Source organism: Anoplolepis gracilipes, chromosome 15, assembly GCF_047496725.1.
Source record: "Anoplolepis gracilipes chromosome 15, ASM4749672v1, whole genome shotgun sequence".
Classification (NCBI taxonomy): Eukaryota; Metazoa; Arthropoda; class Insecta; order Hymenoptera; family Formicidae; genus Anoplolepis; species Anoplolepis gracilipes.
In genome coordinates, this window is record NC_132984.1 from 2,700,047 (window position 1) to 2,721,588 (window position 21,542).

The window sequence follows — 21,542 nt, forward strand, 5'->3', positions numbered from 1 at the left end:
AGATAAATTTCGGTCAAACATCGCTTCTCGCTCGCACGTCGGCCGGCAATTAAAAAGAAAACTTTGTTCCGTAACCGACCGTCCGTGCAATTTTGCTTCTAATAACCGACGTATCAAAACAGGAAATTCGCTTTATAATATGCGGTTTTCGTGCAACAGAATAAATTTCACGGGAATTTGAGCATTGCGCGCCTAGACTCCTCCCTCCGCCTTCACTCTCGCGAACACGATAATGACGTCGACACACGATAATAAAAAAAACTGTCTGACCGAAAGCACCGGCAGATATATCGAATGAGCTAATTAAGAAAGTACAATAATAAAGTTCGTAAAACGAGAGAAAAAAAAGAGAGAGAAAGAGAGAAAAAGAGAGAAAAGAAAGAAAGGTCATCTCAACAAGAGGTTGCATGCTCGTATGAACGAGCGATGGAACACAAAGCGAGTAGATGAAAATATTTTATGCCCCCAAGATATTGCATAACTTTATATTTTCTTGTGCGGAAAATGAATGAGATACAATATAAGAGTAACTAATAATAAGATACGAATGAGGTACAGTGTATCAGTGTAAAAACAGCTCCACAGTTCTCTCTAGCATACTTTAAAGAAAAAAAAAAAAAGTAAACGAAAGAGTGAATACAAAAAAAAAGTTCAACATACGGTGAAAATTAAAATTTTAATTTGATTTCGTGATACATTGCGAATACTTCATCTCGAATTCAGAGAGCTTAGTCTCGAGAATTTTCGCAACAAAACTCGCGGCGGTTACGTGATATATTTCATTCAACTTTGCGGAGATAATTTAAGACCACCGGAATACGGGGGGATTAAAATTAAATGCGAACGAAGAGTTCGCTACACACTCGAAATCGCATTTAAAACTAAATCTGTCCGCCTCTGATTGTGGCATGAATTACGCGCCAACCCACTGCGGTTCATAGAATTTCAAGACCAAAGCCAGCACGACTGTATCGTCACACAATGGAGTTTCACTAGTAGTTTTCATCGCGATGAAGTCACGGAACACGTGAACGGTAACACGTGACGTGACACGTAAAGGCGACGCAATGACACGCGGCTGGTGCCTGTGTGCGCGATCACCGTCACGATAAATCTATCGACATGCCGAAGTTACACTGAGACCGGATTGACGCGTCGCCTGGAGAATTGAGATTAACGAAGGCAGATAACGAATGAAGTTAACGACGCGCGTTAAGGCTTACAAGCTCGATAGAATTAACAATTCGCATGAACTCTTACGTCAAAAAAGTAGACAGTCAACAGGCGGCAAGAATCACGAGCGATTGATTCTTTACAATTTATTGTAATTCCCAAAACTAATTATACATATATTTATATTCAAGTTTATCTTTCTTTATTTTATACGGCATAAATATAAAATTCAAAAAGTTATAGAATATATTTTTTAATTAAAATTATTATTTTCAATTAGGAGCAATTAATTCAAATTAATTTTTCAAGCCTTTTCAATTTTCACAAAGTTAATTGTACATATTTACATATATATTTAATTTATATGGCATAAATATTAAATTAAAAAAGTTATATATTTTTCTACATTAAAATTATTATTTTTAATTAAAATTATTAATATTTTAAATATTATTAAATTAAAATTGTTTATATTTTAACTAAAATTATTTTTATACGTAATAATCAAAGTAATGCCCGCCATTTCAAAGAGTATCTTATTTGTGTTTGTGTTTCTTGAAAAAGATATTAAAAATAATAATAATAATTTAGCTTGCTTTATGGTTTGTGCGTTCATTACCTCAATCTAATAATCGATTAACAGAGGCGCAAACTTTAATACGCGACTTACACCCAACACAAAACTTCCGATATTATAATTCAAAACTCGTGTAACACCTCTAATAACCGATAGGATTATATAAAATTTCGCGTTCCGAGACACGCGACCGTGTTTCATTAATCTACCAACTAACTAATGAACTAAGGGCATGCCGCTCTTTTGAACATCACCTCGGACTAAAGGGAGAGAGTTATTTGATCGGGGTTATCTATTTGACCCAAGAGGTGACGTGTCTCGAACTAACGTGACCGTTTCCAAGCATCCCTAATGCTTTGACGGACTCTACCGGATATTTCTTACTCTATCACAAAGCGAAGAGAAGGTTAAAGGAAAATGGGCCAAAATTCGAAATTCGCCCTCGTAAGCTCAAACGTAAATTACAACAGCTAAGGGATAACGACTAAAGGATAACAACGATAAATCGGAGGAAGAATAAAGGGACAGATAGCGAGAACTCCTGCTGCTCGTAACTTGAAAGTTTGTCGAAAAAGCTTATCTTACCTTTGCCTCCTAAATTCAAAACTGTCAGATATTCTAAATTTTCATATCTTAGATGGCAGAAGCCCACGATATCTTTCATTTTGTAAGCAATGATAATGAAATGACTTAACCGCCTCCAGGAACGGTGTAGAAATTTGATTATAAATGAACGCTTTTCATTTTAATTAATCGATATTAAAAATTTTGTTCTTCAGTTATTTATCTATCCCGTTTGAATTCCCGTTCGCCATTTGTCTTTCTTATAAATAAATATTCTTGCAGTATATATGTATTTTTACTCAATTGTTAGCATATGAACAGTTTTACTCAATTAATAAATAAAACTTTCGATAAAAATAATCGATTATCAAGTTAAAAGTAATGTATCATATTGCGGTGATAATTTCCTCTCGACATATTTTTATATTCGTGAACATGTGAATATTACATTTTAATTAAATAAACTGCAGCATTTGGCACAAAAGATATCGCCGAAATTTTGTCACGCAAGGAAGAGTCGTTTAATTTGCCAGCGCAGTTTACCGTGTTGATATATATTTCAGCGCAATTAGAAGCGATTAATAACGGTCGCTCTCCGTGAAACATTATGCAGTTGCGGCCTATATTTTCACCGTCGATCTTTCAATGCCATTTAATACATTGATGGGATTTATCATGACGTGTTGAAATGGAAATTAACTCCGCAGTAAAATACGGCTGTTTCGAGGTCAGTCAAGTTTCGAAGCTATCGACCTACAAAACCAAGACTTCCGATAATCAACCATTTCTTGGACAAGGCAAGATAAAAAAAAGTTATTTTAATAATGTGCGAAGAGATAGATTCCAATTTTCCGAGAATCTTTTTTTTTCAGATATTTTTGCATTTTATAGAGTCTCGAAATATCGAATATTTAAAATTTCACAGAAAATTTTGCATTCTTGATTCTTTAGAACTATGACAGACTTCTTTTCTCTTGTTACTTTTGAGACATTTTTAACATTAGATCTTTTGCCATTATTATTCTGCTTTGTCGGAATAATATTCGCAATGCTGAAAAATTTAAACGTCTTAAGTTACTACTTACAAGTTTCCATTACCTCGCTACTGTTTCATCATGTGTTTCTCAGCGCCGTTTATTTCGTCCGTGCTTCAAACTACGCTGGAGTTTCGGCATTCGCCGTCAACGTATTTTAGACGCTGTTACACACACGGGAGTGCATATCTAACGTTTGATACACGTGACCTCATTTGTTAGACTTATTAAGCCTAACTCACTAATAAACTCACGCTACGTCCTGAACAATTATTATTTATAGAAGACTCGAGAGAATTATTATAGAATGGTAGCATAATAAATTAGCGGTAGCATGTTGCATCGTTCGAAATAAATAAAAAATATTTACTATAATACTAAATAAATAATATTGCTTTTAAAAATGTTATTTTTATTAAATTTATAGATTAATTTTGACAGATTGACTTTAACTCTTATTTCAAAAATATAAAAGCTTAAGTTAAGTTATGTAAATTGGATCTCAATTTAATTTTTTTTAATGGTGTAATCATTTCCTAATAGAAAAATGGATTGTAACAATGTTTCAACTATTTGTTCTCGACGCATTTTTCTTCCTCAGGGAATATTTACCACGTTCGAAGAGCCCTGACAGAATGTCGATAGTAAAACTAGGAAAATGCGCACGCGAAACGAATAGAATAACCAAGAACATTACTACAAAATGTATTTTGATATCGTGTCGCATAATTTAAAATTCGTGTGTATAATATAAAACTGATATATTCTTTCAAATAAAGTATAAAATATACAGCGACTGCATTAAGATATCCACATAGATTTATATTTATAATACTTATAATAATTTATTAAAAATAAATAAAAATTTTTTAAAATCAAGACATAAAAATATGTATATGTGGATAAACAATATTAATATAAAATTATACAATAACTTTCTATAAATATTAATGGTAATAATATAATAAAGAAGCGATATTTATGTTCGTTCTCGATTACAATAGCAATTAATGATAGCGATGTTATATTAAGATTCATTGATGATTTACGGCTGCTTTTGATACAATGTACAACTAGACGATTTCGACGATCTGTATTAAGTATGAGAGATAATGTTTAAAAGTGCAAAGCCATAAGAGCTTTTCAATCAATCTTATAAATTATGTAATAAGCCACGCACGTATAGTACTGAAGCATTGAAGCGAGCTACTCGCGAGATTTAACGAGAATTGTCGAATTGCCAAACGTGGAAAATTTGCAACTGATTACTGAGAAATGATAAATGTTTTGCGGCTCGTTATTTAATGTATGCGTAAAATATGAAATGATTAAAAATCAGTCCGACATATGGCATAAAATATAATATATCATTCGCGCGATGCCCAAATGCAAAAACTAATTATGATGCATTTCAGTCAAACGCATCGATTATCGAGAATTCATTAAGGCAGGACATTACACTTGGTCATGCGGACAAACTGTAATTATGTAAATCAAATACGCATAGCAATGCACCGGTTCGATCTTGCACGCAACGTTATTTCACACGCTTGTAATCGAAGGAAAATCATACTTTAACAATCTTTTTTCAAATATATTAAATATATAAATATACACATATGTATATATATAAATTATAAATATATAATTAAAAATATATGTAATTAAACATATAGAATATATGAATATATATATATATATATATATATATATATTCTGGTAAATTAAATAAATTATACTAACAAGTAATATTTATAATTTTCCTCTAGTTACAAGAGCATAATTAATTTCAGTAATAATTAAGTTCAGTCGTAGGTGTTGAATAAAATTAAGTGGGATTACATGTATCTCGTTGTCAGAGCACATTATTACTTATTTTTTTCATATGATTATAATTTGTAATGATATAAAACATGTTGTCACGTCTAAAACACTACCTTTTAGCATTCGCATTGTAATGCATTTCGCGACTAGAATTTGAGAGTCGTTTCAGTTACTCAAGTTATAAAATATGCAACACGGTGCTGCATGCTTAGCATATTGTAGTTGTAGCGTCTTTAAAAGGCGTTTGTATCTTGAAACCCGCGTTGCATCTTGCAAAATGTCAACTCTTTCATTCTTGAGGCAGCTGTATCGATACATGTTTTTTAAAGAATACTTATTAAAGAATTACAATTTTTTCAATAAAAAAATCTTGTACTTCATACAAAAATGTACGAAAGCAATTTGAAATTTTTCTTTAAAAATTGAAATAAATATATTTCTATAATTTGCGCGCATTAATTTACTCTCATTTTATTCTATTCTTATTTAAAAATCTTCGACAATCAAGGTTTGAAAATGGTTTGTTTATCGATTATGTTCGCCGATATAATGTACGATTATCAATTGCCCGCGGGGGAATAATAATTAATGTAATTAGTAGACAATGGAAAATTATTTTACGGTAGCCGCGATTAATTGCGTTTCGTGTTGCATAAATTTTTCCGGGGGGAAGATTGTGCCGGTTTCAAAGTAATCTAGTAGTTAGCTTCTCTCTTTTCTCTCCCTCTTACCATTAGTAAGTCGAAATAATTCCTACGAAACTCTTTATTGCGGCAACATCGGTGTCGCAATTTCTATGATAATGTGAAAGTTCGCAAGTGTCAAAGTTTAAAGGATTCAAAGCTCTAAAAGGTCAACGCTTCCGCACACCAATCGGCCATGTATTATCTTTACGTAAAACCACTATACATGTAATTGCAAATATTGTACAAATATTTGTTTGTATAGGAAAAATATTTCTTTTTGATAAACAAAATCTTTTTTAATAATCCAAAATCTTTCTTCGTAAAAAAAAAAAAAAAAAAAAAAACATTGTAAATAAGTATAAATATCATATAGTAGATATTTGAAAATTAGCGATTGTCAAATTGACAAGCTTTAATCAATAATAACCTTCAAACATGCTGTAAGAATCTATATAAAAAGTTATTACTCATGTAATATATTTTTGTGTTTGCTTTTAACACGAAAAAAAATAAATAATCTAAAATTGTTTGTTGTGAGAAAATTTCTCGCAAATCACGTATTCGTAGACGAAACGAAAATTCGGTCAACAAAAACACCCCTTATATATACATATATATATACGTATTATAACCGCATTGCGCGATGCATCACGACTCCCTTGTTGCCTTTGGCAGTCGGCGAATAAATGAACATCACGCGTCCGTACACTTGGGCCATGTGTATATTAGGACGACGTCTGATGAACGATTTATTGTGACGTCGCGGTTTTCAAAGACGCACCGCCGCGCCGGATCTTTAGGTGCGCGAACAACGTCACTCGCCGATACGGTTGTAGCGATCGATACGACTATAATCTGTTTAAAAATCCAAACGACGCTTAAAAATTAATACGCGAACGATGACGTAATCGGAGTCCGAACCTGTGCCCACTACGGATTGTCCGGGTTCGTCGCATAATAATTTAACGGATGCCCCTGCGAAGAGAGACCTTTCGCTGATTACACGTTCACGTGACTGGGACACGTTGCGCGAACTACTAAAGTTGTACGTCCCTTAGGATATTACTTTACCCCGTATCTTTATCAATAAACCTCAATAGGGCACGTAGTATTTAACGATTTTATTTGAGCGTCGAACGGAAAAATAATATCAGCAGGGGAATACGATACAATATGGCCACTCGAGAATCCGTATATGTGTATAAATGTATACGTATATGAATTCTTTACTTATATAAACTCTCGTAAAATGTACAAAATAAATCATTTAACAAACATGGATATTATACGCGAGTGAAATTATTAATTAATTATTTATACAATATTTTATCATACTTAATTATATTTAAAAAAAATTCAACACAATTCGAAATAAATTTTTTTTATAATATGCTCCTATATCAAAAGATAGTCGCTTACTTTTAGTTATATGAATTTAAGACAAACATCCAACTTATTACACTACTATCTTTTTAAAGTAAATGTACGTCACGGAATGAAAAATGTAAAATTTATTTGAAAACTAAATTTATTTTACATGTTGTAACTATAGCTAGAAATTTTTTTCCAAAATTACTAAATTGCATCATTAATGATAAGAATATTATCGCCTTCCAAAGCCAAAGGTAACGCAACACGTATGTATCCTCCAATTTGTAACGTGTACACGCAAACCTTCCATTTGCAACGCGAGCTTAACGACTTAAAGAGCTTAAAGAGAGGGTCCCACCGACATATCCGATGATCTTCATGTTATATAAATAGCGCGCGACAAGATTGAGGATCTTTCCAAGTTGAAAAATCCTTTCAACATGTGAAACTAAGAGATCAATATCAAAAATCAGAACAATAATATACCTCTTTTCCCCAAACGTACAAATCGTGCAAATCATTTCACAATTTACTTTTTCTTCTCTAGAAAAAGAAAAGCACGGTTACAACCCACTTTGAGGCTCACAATTAGTAATCAAATTATTTTGATTGCTCGTAACCATAATTTTACGTAAATAATGTAACTTTTAATTCCGCGTAACTAAAAATTGTAATTACTAAAAAAAATATTTTGCTAATAGATAGATTTCTAGATGTCTCGATTAAAATTTATCGCTACTTTTTGTATCTGTTAGAATATTCTTTGTCACGTATAGAATTTATGGCAGCAATATTCTAGCAATACCTCTAGAAAATTTAGATCCCATTGCCAAATATTAATCACAAATATAATCGTCCTTAACAATAGATCTTAATAATAGACATCGCAGACAAATTTTCTGTCTAAATTACACTAATAGTACAGCTATAAATCCTGTCTTTGTCATTTAAATTGTGTAAGTGAAAAATATATGCAGTATCACAGTATTTGCTAAATAATTTATTTGTTTCAGTTAATTTTTTACACCTAGAACATTTTTGTTGAAATTGCAAGATCATTTTTTTAGTGTTGTGTAGCTGGATATCGACGAAACTAATTAACAGAATTGACTAGTAATAACTTAAAAAATAATAGAATAGCTAATTGCAAAATTACGAGCATTCCAAATAATTTGATTACTAATCGGAGGTCCCAAAGTGGGTTGTAACCGTGTTTTTTCCCCCAGAGTTCATTATTTATTATGACTGTATTGATTAAAATGTATTCACACGTTCTGACGTGTAATTTTTTTTTATCAAAATCTCGGACTAAATCTATACTGCGTTACTTTTATCAGGAAATAGCGTAATAGACTGAAAGAAAACAGGGTTCTTCGAATTGTGATGCATAGAAAAGTGAGATCAATATGTGAGACACGAATCGAAAATCGTGCCATCGCGAGAAAATCTTCGATACACATCATTAATGATAAAAACGCAATCGCGTGCTTGTCTCGATCGCCATTGCGTGGATATATCACGTGGATCATGGCTGAAGATATAAGAAAAATATTCACTCTTTCGCATAGTTTTATATGCAAAGAAAATTTTTCAATCTCAAAAATATATATTTGAAAGACCGCAGATAATATCGAAAGTTTCGAAATTAAAAAAAAATCAAAATGTTCAATTCGTGTTCTTGCGAACTACCAGCACTTCAATATTTTACAGATCGCGACAAACCGTGTAAACACGCCTGGTGAAAGAATGTTCCATTAAATCAAAGTCCTCTGTGTGTCAAGAACTAATTAACAATAAATCATAACATGTACGTTGAAACGTAAATCATTATAAAACTTTGTATGAAAGATGTGAATCATACAGCTGTAAATTAGATAAGATGGCTGTGGAGGGGAAGGAAAAACAGCAGTTCCGTAACGGATTTTCGCGTGTCTTTCGTCTTTTAGCGCGTAACCTGCTCATGCTGTTCACTTTTTATCTCCCTCAGTCGAACATCCGGCGAGCCTTTCACACGCCGAGATGGAAAAAAGGCAGCTCCCCGGATATATAGTAACCGGATATATAGTAATATATAGTGGTAAAAATAAATCGACACAAGTGTCATAAAAGCGAGTTCCGTCCTTCAAATTCTACGGGATGTTCCAGGAGAAATGTCGAGTCAATTTCTTTTTCTTTACAAAATTTATCTGCAATTTTTCTATAACTTTATGCGCGGCTTAATTATCAATTTATTCGAAAGTGATTAAAAAATTGTTCGACGGAAAGAAAGAATTAGTTAAAACATATGTGATTTTATAAGCAAAATTATTTACTCAAAATAAAATTAAAAGAATCTATAAATTTATTAAAACAAATATTTTCAAATTCATAAATAAAACAAAGATAATGTTGAGACACTTAATATGCAATATATATAGTAACCGCGGTAAAAATAAATCAACACAACGAAGTGTTATAAAAGCGAGTTCCGTCCTTTAAATTCTACGGGATGTTCCAGCAGAAATGTCGAGTCAATTTCTTTTTCTTTACAAAATTTATCTGCAATTTTTCTATAACTTTATGCGCGGCTTAATTATCAATTTATTCGAAAGTGATTAAAAAATTGTTCGACGGAAAGAAAGAATTAGTTAAAATATAAACAACGGGTTAATTAAAACGACCTAACTAGCCAAAATCCTTTAATTTATTAACACGACGTTTCGACCATATGGTTGTGGTCCTTTTCAAGTGTCACTATAAAGAAAATGTACAAAGCATCAAAAAATATATGGATACAATTAATACCGAATTTAACGCACAATACAATGTGATATCATTAAAAAACTAGTCTACGCACACGTAAATTTAAAAAACCGTTGATTTTAACTAGTGAAATGTTTAATTGTTCCACAATTAAGTTCCACCTTTATACATATCCCATTGTATTCTTTCTTTTTTTTAAATTTACGTTTGAGTAGACTAGTTTTTTAATGATATCACATTGTATTGTGCGTTAGATTCGGTATTAATTGTATCCATATATTTTTTGATCTTTTGTATATTTTCTTTATAGTGACACTTGAAAAGGACTACAACCATATGGTCGAAACGTCGTGTTAATAAATTAAAGGATTTTGGCTAGTTAGGTCGTTTTAATTAACCCGTTGTTTATAATTGAATACTAGCGACTTTAATCTTTAACTTCTAGTTAAAATATATGTGATTTTATAAGCAAAATTATTTACTCAAAATAAAATTAAAAGAATCTATAAATTTATTAAAACAAATATTTTCAAATTCACAAATAAAACAAAGATAATGTTGACACACTCAATATGCAAATCTTTACAAAAAGTAATAAACAAAAAATCTTTCAATCAATCTCTTGTAATTTGAAAATTCTATTAAAAGCTTCTCTCTCTTTTTCTCTCTCTATTATATAAATATAAATATTTTTTCCATTTTTTTTATGTACAATTTCACCATACACAAGAAATCTTAATTAAAAGAGATTATATAAATGTACAAGAGAATGGATCGTTAATTTCAGAGACACACCCTTTATCGTGATAACTGTTATCGTGTTCGAGAGACGCGAGAGGTATAAAGATGTATCGATAAGTGAAACGAAAGAAAGGTTTTTAGCCCGTTTCTGTACTCTTCACAAAAAAGAAGGGTTGCTGCCAGTTTGATATCGCTAGAATAAATGGCACATTTTTTGGGGAAAAAACGTGACTCTCTCTTTTGTCGTAATAAAAATAGCGATATCAAAAGCAGATGGCTATGCATTAGAAAGAGACATTTGGATAACGCGATAATGTGTAGTCATATTTTCGATGCAAATCTAGTTTACACATTTTCGTTGACGAATAAAATTTATTTTGAATTGCATAAATTCTTTATCTTTGCTCAAATATTCACTTGTGCACATATCACGAAAAAATAAAAATCAAAATTAATTCCAAATTAATTTGAACAATTTTTTTCTAAATAAAATTAATTAAAATTGTATACTCTAAAATAATTGCGAGAAACTAAAATTGAAATGTCTTGTCAATAGTCTCTGCCATCCAGATACAATGACCCGATTTAATGTATCGTCGAATAACTCTACCTTTATATGTCGTTATATTTAACTTTGAGCGATCGCAGAATATTGAGAGAAACGGATAATTCTTTCTCCGATCCCTCCCCCCCCCCTCCCATTTATCCGCGAGAATTATGCAACGCTGCTAATTTCACATAGTCATCTCACGAAAGAATATTGATCCGTGAGAGTCTTCCTTGCGAGAAATAAACGAGACTGTTTTACAGAGTAATATATTTTACATAATAATATAAAATAATGCATAATATTATCATTAAAAATTTTACATTAATTTTTAGATTGATAGTTTTAAATTTCTAAAATTGAAAGAGAAATTCTTTCTTTAAGAAAAAAAACTATGAATGAAAAGATAAACACAATATAGTATCAGAAAATCTGTTTTATATATATATATATATATATATATATATATATATATATATATATGTCTATAAAAATCGATAAATACATTCAGTCATACGCGATAGCGCCACCGAAATAAGTGTCTAAAGGTAGTTGACCTCGGAATCACTGCCAGAACATTCCCCAGTTAAATACTAACTTACGACTGCGCGTTTATTTTTCTTCGCCGGTGTATTACGTGACTTTAAGTTTCGTTGATCACGTAATCATTTCCCGAGTCATTGATATTAATCATCTGACCTGTTACCTTTTTCCGACAAATAATACTAGAGAATGTAACTAAAATATAAAATATATATAAAAATATAATTTTATATATATAAAATATACAAAAAATATAAATAAAAATTATATATAAATAAAAATTACATGTGCGCAATTAAAAATTCGTATATACTCTAATAATATTTTAGGCAAAAAGTCTTTATTAAAACTAATTTTATAAAAAAAAGAGTACAAAAAATTTGAGCAAAATTACAGTACATGGAAATTTTAATATTTATCATATATATTAAATTAGGGTATTTTACATAATGTTTTAATTTAGCATATAGAAGATTTTTAAAAAATTCCTTGCATATTGAATTATCTTACAAGCATAAATATAATCAAATAAAACTTGGAATCATGTAGTATCATTTAAATTAAATTTGACACTAAATAGCAAGAAGCCACAATACAAACTTTTCAGATGCAATTTATTCAAGAAACCCAGTCGAATATAATAAAGCCAAAGATATTTAACAAGATAAGACAGATACAATCTAATGCAAAAATTCATCCGCATAGAAGTCACGTGCCCATTTAAAAATTTTACAACACTTCTGAATAATGGAACTCTTTAGCGAAAATATAGCTTAGAATGATTCACAGTTGAAGAATTTTTTAACTCTCGGAAAACACACGCAATCTCATTAATAATAAAACTTTCAAAAAAGCACACTAAATTTACTCTCAATTAAAATGATTAAAAGCTTGGATAACTTCTGACAGTTTTTGGCTCTAACAATAAATAATATTATTTTTTACGTTAAAAACAACGAGATAAAAACAGAATAAATATTATTTTTCATCATCGACCGGTATAACAAATAATGCTGCTCTTGACTCTTACTAACAAATCAAGCAGCGGATTAATTTCATGTTTGATCAGTTTTTATACCAAGTAGACGAGAGAAGTTGCTCGCAGTTTTTGGCTCTAGTAATAAATAATATTATTTTTTATATTAAAAATAACAAGATAAAAACAAAATGAATATTATTTTTCATCATCGATCGGTATAACAAATAATGTTACTCTTGACTCTTACTAACAAATCAAGCAGCGGATTAATTTCATGTTTGATCAGTTTTTGTACCAAGTAGACGAGAGAAGTTGCTCGCAGTTTTTGGCTCTAGTAATAAATAATATTATTTTTTATATTAAAAATAACAAGATAAAAACAAAATGAATATTATTTTTCATCATCGATCGGTATAACAAATAATGTTACTCTTGACTCTTACTAACAAATCAAGCAGCGGATTAATATTATTTTTAATCAGCTTTTATAACAAGTAGATGGGAGAAATTGCTCGCACGTATAAAATTATAACGAAACTCTAAAGCACGAAAATAACAATGCACCCTTCTCGACATTATCTAAAACACGTATCTGCTGGCTAGATCTGTTTGGTGCTGTCGTAAAGGTTGAAGCTCAGGACAAATTTCACAAGTTCCTGGAACTTTGTACAAACAACCCTTTCCTTCTTTCAAAGAGAGAGAGAGGGGGAGAGAGAGAGAGAGAGAGAGAGAGAGAGAGAGAGAGAAAGAGAAAGGAAGATGAAGGGGTAAAAGACGCGCGTGGCAGAACGCAATCGGCGTTCGTTGAACCCTCTTACCTTAACGTCCCCTCGCGCCAGGGCGACGGCAGCACGCAGCCAGCACGTTCATCCCCGCGCCGCGTTGCATCGCCGCCCTTGCCTTCCGCCCCTCGTCGTCGTCGCGGTGCGGCCCTTCGCCCGGCAGTTAACCCGGCCGAATTTTAAGGTGCACACAAAACGTCACGAGGCGGCGGGTCGTCGCGCGGTAACATAACTCCACTGTCCGACGCGACGGGGTCGGTCACCCTCGCGCAAATGTCGCGCAAGGCTCGCGAGAGAGCGTGGAAAACAAAAAAAAAAAAAAAAAAAACAACAACAGGGATGCGTATGGCAATCGGGCGGGAGGGGGAACGAGGACGCGGGAAGAAAAAAAACAGAGAGAGACAGAGAAGAAACAGAGAGAGAGAGAGAGAGATAGAGAGAGATAGATAGATAGATAGAGAGAGAGAGGGAGAGAAAACAGAGCAGCGCGCGTGGTTGTCGGACGAGCCGGCGGCCGACGAGACACACCACGACGGACTGGAGGGTAACGTGGTGGGCAAACGTGGTTGCCGTCGCTACGCCCTCGTGTGCCGTCGGCCGGCTTCGGTGCGCTTCGACAAAGCCGTACCCGGTCGCGACGCGACGCGCCGGGCGTCCTCAGGGCCGTCGCACTCGCCTGTGGCGCCATTGGGGTCACGTGTATATCGGAGGGTACATTGCAACGCGGCGCGGCGAGGTAGGGGGGAAGGGAGGGAGAGGGGTTGCAAGCGCGCGCGCGCGCGCCGCAATTTCCGAACCACGCGCCGCGGTCACCGGCTTTTCGGAGCGCCGCACGATGTATCGATTATTGACTCTATACCATGCACCGCTATTCGATTTTTAGATTTTACGACAACTATGCCTGTGTGTTGGATGAGTACTTTAACGGAGATGAAGAGTAAAAATAGACGGACGACGAGAGTGTTACACACCGCTTACGAGGATAAAATAGACTTCAGCCGATACACATTAATGAGAGAATTTTCCAGCGTATAATCCTAGAAATATGAAAAATATTAAAATTTTTAAGAAATTCATTATTTCGACGATTTAAAAGATTGAAAATGCTCTGATAAAAGAGATAATAAAATAATGTATAGAAATAAAAAAAGAGAGACAATATCAGCGATTGAACAATTGTTAAAGAAAAGTATCAAATGTTTAATACAAATTAATGTTTGTCTTATCGTCGAAAGAGATATGCTCTGATCCAGGTGATTGAATTAGCCTGATTAACGCGGATTTTATAGCGAAAGCTTATTGGCTAGAAAAAATAGACGCAACAAGAATATCGCGCACGAGGATATCGATCCTCGTTCCGAACCACCTTTGCAGCCACTTTACCTCATGATTAATCTAGCAATTGCCATCTTTAATTTAAGAACACTGAAGTCTGCAACAATATTATTCCTTACTCTTTTCGAATCGATTCAAAGTATTATTGCCATATCGATTTCAACAAATAGTCGGGAGGGGTAGATGGACGGAGAGAAAGATATCGATCCCCTGACAATTTCAATCTTCATTTCCAATAATTCAATCTTTTAATAATAGATCCGTATATTACATTTCAGTTGAACATTTAAAAGAATCAGTGACATATTACTTTTCAATTGTGCGTTACGCGAAATTACCGTTCGCTGCTCATCACATACTCGCACATTTCGCAAAAATAATTCTTGCATAAAAAGTTAAAAGCTTTCGATTATATTATCTCGCAAGATTATCGTAATCGCTTAGAAATACATAATTACATTTCATCAAGAGACTTTTGTAAAAACCGTATACTCTTTTTATTTTGTCGACAATGTAATTTCGCGAAATTAATGCACGGCTGAGTAATTACAAGTGCATGCGAGGTCGCTGTAAACCCGCATGCACACCAAGGCAACGATTACGAGAGCGTGCCATAAATAATATCCCCGACGATGCTCTGCAGTATCATAGCGTAACGGAAGATTTCCCGACGGGATACCTCGGTGCCGAAAGAATCAGCCACAAACGTTCACTTCATCTCGCGCGTGTCTCTCTCTCTCTCTCTCTCTCTCTCTCTCTCTCTCTCTCGATCTATACTGCACAAACAGAGATTAACCCATTGCGAGTTAATCCCGTCTCAACAACAATTTTCGCGGGGCTCCTTCATCCTTTTGAAATTGCTCTTGATATCATCGTAATTCTTCTGACGCTCTTTATTAACTTATACAAGCTACAACAACGCTACTTTATCGTCGCAACAAGTAGCGAAATCCATTCTTAACTCAGCCAAATGCTACATCATCTTTAATTCTTTTCCATAAATTGTATTGTAAAATAGATTTTTAACGTATTTGAAAATAACAGTTTTATTACCTACCTAAATTTGTATACCCGATTGTTTTCAATTTGTAGTTTTAATATTTTTATAATTGAATATTTAACGTAAAAATAACGATAAAGATTGGAATTATTGGCTATAAATGTCTGAAATTAAAATTTAAAAAAAAATTTTTTTTACATTGGTTTTTGGATATTAAAAATTATGTAGATAGAAATCGAAAGATATATATTCTCTTTCACAGAGATTGGCTTCGAGATATAATTTTTGTTTTCGATAAAGAAATAATTTTGATTGCATGTATAGCATTCGCAATTTTTTTATATTATCCCTTCAGTCAAGATTCTTTTCAAATTTTTGATGAATTAAAATCGATTTTATATGCGTATCACACAAAGTATCTCGATTAGAATATTTAAAAAAATCTTTTTATTAATAATTCTCTAGTGATGAAATAAATAAATTGCAATTAAAACAATTAATTGTCACTGATTGTGCTGATTGAATTATCGCTGATTTTGCAAACACGAGCAACAAATGATAAAAATCATCGTGACAATCTTATGAGCCGACAATTTTTTAGTTTGACGAGACGCGCAAACTGTGAAATATTTTTCAATTTTCATGATCAGCGTTTTGTTTCGTTTCGTCACGTATTTGTTTCATAAAATTTTTGTTGTCAGCAAATAGAACAAATCTAACAAATTTGTCGATACGATTTAACATTGACATTTTTTTCCACGAAACACAAATTGTTGTCTCACAAAATTTTTCACAAAAGTTGACTGATTTGAGATATATAAAATTGTGCAAATAAAGTTTCAGCGCAAACACACACACACACACACACACACACACACACACGCACGCACACACACACACACACACACACACACACACACACACACACACACACACACACACACACACACACACACACACACACACATATATATATATTCACTTTCAAAAATATCTTTTTGTTCTCGCGTTCACAAAAAGTGCCTATATGTTCAATTATGCAAAAAATAGAGCCTTAGCAGATAAGTCGATTTTATTTATTATTCTGCGTAAGATAATGCGTAGCATAAAGATAAAGGGAAGGTGTGTGAATACTTTATGTGATGACCTCATATTGTTATGTCATATCGGAATAAAAATTAGGAATAAAAAAAGCTCGTCAAATATTCATTCTTCGTGGAATAAACGAAAAGAATCAATAATGTAAAAAAGGCTTATTTCTAGTTCCATCCGAAGGTACTTCGATCTTTATGAAAAATCTCTCGCGCTTTATTTTAAAAAAGAATCTTACCAATCATAAAATTCCAAATATAAAACAAATTATTTCTTTCTCATTGTCAGATAAGTACATCTTTGTATTAATCAAAACGATTGATCGCGAGATATCCAGAGGGATAGTTATAAAAGTGACGTCCTCTATATATTCATGAAATTTATTTGTTATTAAATTGCCATTACCAACAATTGTTACGATATATCGGAAGCGCTCGCCTAATAGTCGATTTAGTCCATTGTGAAAGGTAGACCAGAGGACAGTTCAAGCTAGCCACCCCTGTAAAAATGATATCGCGATATCGCGCGCCTCTAACGACCGTTTCTCTTCGTCGTCGTCGTCGACGTCGTTATCGGCGTCACAGACGTCGTCGTTGCCACATGCGCGTGCGATTTGCCGGGTCGTCATAGCGACGTAAATTCAAAAATACACGCCTAGTGGAATAGATTATTGCACGTTACATAGCTATAGTTGTAGTTAAAGTCGTAGCTAAAGGCGCGTGGACAACGCGTCGTCGATGCAACGGTACGATCCATCTATTGTCACGGCACATTTATATAGCGCTAAGACGTTCGTTCACAATTATTATATTACTCCAAAATTTATTAAAAAGAAGGAAATTTCAGTATTCGAAAATCCATTTTCACAATTTGTATTTAATTGAAAAATGGTCACATAATATGCATATATATATATATATATATATATATATATATATATATATATATATATACTTTACATCAGAATTATCATATAAATTGTATCTTTTGGCACAGACAGTTAATGCCAAAAATAGTCGTCTAAGTTTAGTCTGTGCTTTTAATAAGAAAAAGTGGAATTTTTATAACGAGACGTTCCATTTTTCTTTATTTGCCTTGACTGAAAAGATTTGATATCTCAACATCGCCGCAAATATCGCTTACAAAAGAAAAAAGTAGCTATTCAAATTTTATGTACGTCTCAAGTACAGTGGCTGTAATCTTGAGATATAATTTGCAAAATTCAGGTTTTAAATTTAACTCTACTCTTCGTCTCTTCCAAAGAGAATTCGACGTATCTTTGCAGTCGTAGCACGCAGCGAAGAAAACGAACGGCGCGGGGCCTCCATTGTGCGAAACTTGGGCAAAATAGGCAGACCCAGCGAGGCGAGATCACGGAAAACTTTCGACAGTTCTCGGCAAGATATACGAATCACTCTACGAGCGAAAAGCTCGAAGAAAAATGAAAAGAAGCCGCTCGTTTTTCTCTCAAGTATACCGTGAGAAACTCTGCCCTGCTCTGAGAGAGGCACGAATTAAGTTATTAAAAGATGCACAGAACTGCCGAGTACTAACGTACTGTCAGCCGCAGATGCTTTGAGAAATATAAAGCTGCCTCTGCGCCTTTAAAAATTTATAAAATAATTTAATCCACAAATGTCAATCACTCAAGCTTATCTGACCAGGGTGTCTACGTCAAATCTTGTAAAAAAATTCCATAAAAATTCTCTAATTTTCTAGGTATTTTTGTTCAAAAATCCAAGTAAAAAGAATATTTTCAAAACTTTTTAATACAACTTTCTCGAAAATGAATTTTTTTATTATAAGCATTTTCTAATGTTTGTAATTCATTCGAAGAAAAAATACGGAGCCTCTTAAGTTTCAATATTAGATTTATAAATGTACTTAAAAAAACTGAATAACTTTCATAATTTTTTATTTCATAATTTTTATTTATATAAATTTTTCATCTCAATCAAGAAATTTCTTTATCATTAAAAGTTACAAAGATAATGTACTTTATATTCAATATTATGTTAAGACATTAAATATGTAAAAAAAATACATGTATATATATATATATATATATATATATATATATATATATATATATATACATTTATGCAGGACAAACTGACAATGAGACGCTAAGACCACGTTGTCTTTATCTGCCGACAATTTTTTAAGTATTTTTTGCCAGACTTTAAGAGTTTCGCAATAGTTATACAAAAAATTCTATATATATGCGAAAAAATTATTAAAATATCAATTAAACAAATTAAATTGACAAATTAAACGTTAGTCATATAATTCTATCAATTAATGAGACTTTGTGTTATTCTGCAATTACTTTTAATTTCCAGAAAGAGAGAATTCTATATATCAAAATTATTAAAATATTTATTTTAAAAATTACAAAATAGATCATCCGAAACGCTAAACGTATTAAATATTGAGATGAGACATTGGTCGTATTTCGATAATTCTATCGACTTTAATGAGATTTTGTGTAATTTATTTTGTCGTTCTACAATCATTTATACTTTCTAAACAAAGTTCTAGATATGTGTAAAAATTGTTAGAATATTTATTAAATAAATTAGATATCGAATCTCATTTACATCTAGTATTTCAGACGATCTAATTTATATAATTATCTAATATAAAATTCTAATAACTTTTACGCATATATAAAACTATTGCAGCATTCTCAAGTACTTAAAATCCTGCAAGAATGCTAAACAAATTGACTTGTCGAGAGACAAAGTGAGATGCAGCTGACGTCTCATTGTCAGTTTGTCCCGATTTTTTTTTCCAGCTTATTCTTTCGATGGCCTTTGTTTAATGTACATATCAAGAATGATTTAATTAATTAAAATTTCTGGAATTATTAAAAATAAAGCCAAAACTCTCAACAATTAATGAGTTTCCACGAAATAAGACGTCAGTTTCACACACACACACGGCTGACTATTTACAAGATGAAAAATAAAATTATCAAAAAAAGAATTTTCGAAGAAATTCCTTGAATCCCAATAAAATTCTATGAGACTTTCCTGATTTTTGCAGATACAAAAGAAATTCCTGAATATTCTCGATTTTCCATATTTTTTCCAGAGAGTAGAGACACCTTGCTCTGTAGACTCACGTGCATGCAAATTATTTAATAATTACTGTTTAAAATTTTGTAGTTTCTTGTAGAAAATATATTACAAGAGTTTTCTCACAAAAAGTAGTGTTAAATATGAAAATATTATGATGTGAATTTTTTCAATTTACCTCTGCTCTTGTGTTCTCCCTTATCGTAATTTTATTTGCATTCACACGATAATTTCGCGCTATATTTGATATCTCAGACACGGATCTTAATTTGAATTTGTTGTACGGTGTTATCGCTAACACTACCCTATTTCCGGCGTTAAACCTTCGACGGGCATCGGTTCCCTTTTGAACACGATAAATTAATACCGATGTAAGCGCAAGTTCTACGCTTTCTACGGGGCGACTGCAAGTCACGCATGTATGTACACATATACCTGCGGTTAACGATGTTTGATGTTATCGTACCACATTTCATAAGACTAAATCACACCGCGTATATTTACTAGCAACTGGCACGCTCTACTTAAAAGCATTATACAATTTAAATGCACGGCGAATCAGAGATTGCTTTTTGACAATACAATATACAAAATGCAAAACTAATGTTACTGCTTTCATATAAAAGACTCCAATTATTTTCAAATAAATTTTCTATTAACATTTCGATTAAATGTCATTTTCTCTCATTTTCTTCACAACTTGTTGATGTTGGTGTGCAAGTCATCTCTTCAAGCTATAAACTTTTGAGAAACTCAATTTAACTTCTTTAATTAAATTTGCATGACATAACGATATTGATGTTAATATAATAATAGTGTGTGTGTGAAATAAAAAATTCAAAAATCAACAATACGAACGGGCGTGTAAGTCAAGATAATAAATGAAAAATATAAAATCTAAAATTTGCAAATTTAATCAGAAAAGTAGTGAAAAATTCAAAGACCTATACAAGGAGAAAAGTTTTTGGAATATTTTCAAGAATTAATTTTTTCTAAATAAAAACTTAACAATTTCATGCAGTATCATCACTTTTTCTATTTTTCATTTTATTTATTATTTATTATATTTTTTTTATTTTAATTATTTTAATATAGTTAATAATTAAATTTAATTATTAATTTTATTATATTTTTTTATTTTATTTATTATTTCAATATTAAATATCTTTCTCGATCCAATTCAATTATAACAATCTGTTCTAAAAATTATCTTTATTAAGGCCATCACACGACAACGTAATAAATTACACGTACGCATGTTTTTCTACTTGTGCATTATAAATTGACCCAAATGCGAATCTTTATGGTATCTGATAACGCGTACACTTTTCTTCCGTCCCCTATTCTTCTGATAAGAATTGCCAAGTCCAGCACCGAGTCGTACATATAATATATATAGTCTGAGCGGCAGCAAAGCGTCGTGTAAAACTGTACACCAGGCTGTAGGAGGTGAAGCGGGTCACTGCTCCCCC

General features: G+C 32.4%; 1 protein-coding gene across 3 annotated transcripts in view; it reads right to left on the reverse strand.

The window, feature by feature from the left end:
- Positions 1 to 21,542, reverse strand: part of Sk (small conductance calcium-activated potassium channel) — a 132,326-nt gene that overhangs the window by 105,345 nt on the left and 5,439 nt on the right. The window contains exon 1 of one of the 3 annotated variants that reach the window (XM_072907227.1): positions 13,600 to 16,748. The exons of the other annotated variants lie outside the window; for them this stretch is intronic. The gene's annotated coding sequence lies outside the window, so the exon portion shown is untranslated. Of the gene's footprint in view, positions 1 to 13,599; positions 16,749 to 21,542 lie in introns of those variants that run through there. 3 annotated transcript variants of the gene reach the window in all.